The sequence below is a fragment of the Myotis brandtii genome, unplaced genomic scaffold, assembly GCF_000412655.1.
Source record: "Myotis brandtii unplaced genomic scaffold, ASM41265v1 scaffold535, whole genome shotgun sequence".
Lineage (NCBI taxonomy): Eukaryota > Metazoa > Chordata > Mammalia > Chiroptera > Vespertilionidae > Myotis > Myotis brandtii.
Window position 1 is genome coordinate 2923362 of NW_005369964.1, and position 2133 is coordinate 2925494.

Genomic DNA, 2133 nt, shown 5'->3' on the forward strand with positions numbered 1-2133 from the left:
CCAGCAGACCCCCAACCCAGTTTCCCCCCCCCCCCCCCCCACCCGGCACAGGGTCAGGAACAGAGCTGCCAATCAGCATCATTGTCAATTAGAATTGGAGTCCTGAAAGCTTTGTGGGGGGAGGGGGGGAGATCAGCACCTCCACCAGCCCCAGGAAAAAAAGTGGTCCAGGAGGGGAGGATGCTGGCCCCCAAACCATCAAGAGAGGTGGGTAGGGATGTCATCAGTGATGAGATGAGGGCTCAGAGAGGTTAGGTGTCTTGCCCAAGGACACACAGCTCGTGAGACCTGAGGTGTGAGCCCAGGGCCTTTACAGTGAAGCAGGTGCAGACACCTTGCGTTTCTGAGAGGCATCAGCCCAGCCGAGCGCCCCTGGGCCTCTGGGATCTGGAGCCATCTGAAGCTGCCTGTCCCCTGTGGTTTAGCCCCTGTGGTCCCTCCCCTCAGCTCCCGACACAGCCCGGTGGCTGGGAGCCCGTGCCAGCCCTTCTATTATTCATGCCTCCGCTCGGTTGCCAGCGGGCCTGGGCCCAGAGGCCCGGGCTCTGCCAGGAAAGATAAGGAGCCAACACCTGACTGGCCGCTCGGAGTTCCATCTCGATTTCCCCAAAGCACACAAAGGCCTGTTGTTCCCGGCCCGGGTGGAGCGGGACCTCCTTCTCAGGGAAGGGAGATAAACGACCAGCGGGATGGCGACCGGTTAGATTTACAGCTTTTCCTGCGGCCACCTGTCCCCTCCTGTAGCTCTGCACGGGCTGAAGACGTGGATTCGCGTGTGCGACCCACACCTCTGCCTCCAGCTTTACAGCCCGTCCAGTGGAAATTGAAAGCCGAAAACAAAGATGCAAGCTCACCGAAGGGCGAAGGGAGCCCAGGGTCTCTGTGGCCCCGCCTCACGTCCCTCCCTCTCCAGCACCCAGAGCCGGGCTGCAGGCAGGTCTGGGAGCCGAGTCGCACCTTCCAGCGGCCTGACAGAGGTCCCTGGGCGTCACAGGGTTCCCTCGGTCTCTGGTCTCCCAGTGTCATGGGTGCTGTCTCGGGGGGAAGCAGGGAGCGGGGGGAGAGGAGACCCCACCAAGCTGCTGCTGACTCGGCCAGCCACAGGACTGGGTGGCAGGAAGGGTGGGGCTTAGTGCTGGGACACATGGGCGTCTTCATGGTTGGCATTCCAGGCGCAGAGATGGCTTGTGCCTCCCCCCTCTGCCCCCGTGGTGAGGCCTTTAGAGACTGTCAACAGCAACCCCCCATTTCACACATCAGGAAACTGAGGCGCAGGGAGGGGACGGGATTCATCCATGAGCCCCCAGTGATGCAGGGCCGGGCCAAGGAGGGTTCAGACAGAGGGGCGTGGGGGCGTTAATGGACAGCCCTCTGGTCTTGGGGCCTGGCAGGTCTGCCCTTGAACCCGCACTCCTCCCTGGACTAGCTGTGTGGTGGCTCACCTCCCCCTCCCCCAGCCTCAGTTTTCTTGTCCATGAAATGGGAGTGACGATGAGACCTCGCTGACGGCGTCTGGGGAAGAGAAAACAGCGCGCAGCCGGGCCTTGCAGCCAGCGCTCAGCCTGCGTGCTCCGTCAGGCCGCCGGAGGAGCACGGCCGGTGACATCACAGGGACGACAAGACCAGTTGCTGAGCGCCTACTATGTGCCAGGTGCTGGGCACAGAGGTGACTCAGGCATGGACACCGCCCTCGAGACAGTCGCCATCTGGCGAGGGGACAAGGAGCAATGGAGAGGCAGAGAGCAGACCCCGCCCTGGTGGGAAGGGCGAGGGTGGGAGAGAAGGAGGTGTTCCAGGAATGATGAATTCTTCCAGGAACAGGGACCACAGGGGAGAAGCAGGTGGGACTTGTGTTGTGCCCTGACCGGAATCTGCCTGGCTGCACTTGGGGTGCGGGTGTGGGGAGGCGGGTGCTGAGTGCTGGGCAGGGAGCCTGGGGTGGCCAGCGGGGTCAGACCTCCCAGGGAGGCCCCTGTGTGCCAGGCCTACGGGCTCAGATTTAACCCCAATGGGGGATTCTCCCTGAGGGTCCCACTTGCTGGGTGTCAGGGATGCCAGGCTCCTGGGCTGAGATGAGCGGGAGTAGCTGGAAAGGGCCGGTGTGTGTGTGGGGGGGGGGGGGGGGGGGGGGGG

At 63.3% G+C, this 2133-nt stretch overlaps 2 protein-coding genes across 2 annotated transcripts in view; both read right to left on the reverse strand.

Moving 5' to 3' along the window:
* The window catches only part of EML1 (echinoderm microtubule associated protein like 1), a 153560-nt gene that overhangs the window by 137685 nt on the left and 13742 nt on the right, over positions 1–2133 (reverse strand). The gene's annotated exons all lie outside the window — the stretch shown is intronic.
* The window catches only part of LOC102251844 (cholesterol 24-hydroxylase), a 46296-nt gene that overhangs the window by 1183 nt on the left and 42980 nt on the right, over positions 1–2133 (reverse strand). The gene's annotated exons all lie outside the window — the stretch shown is intronic.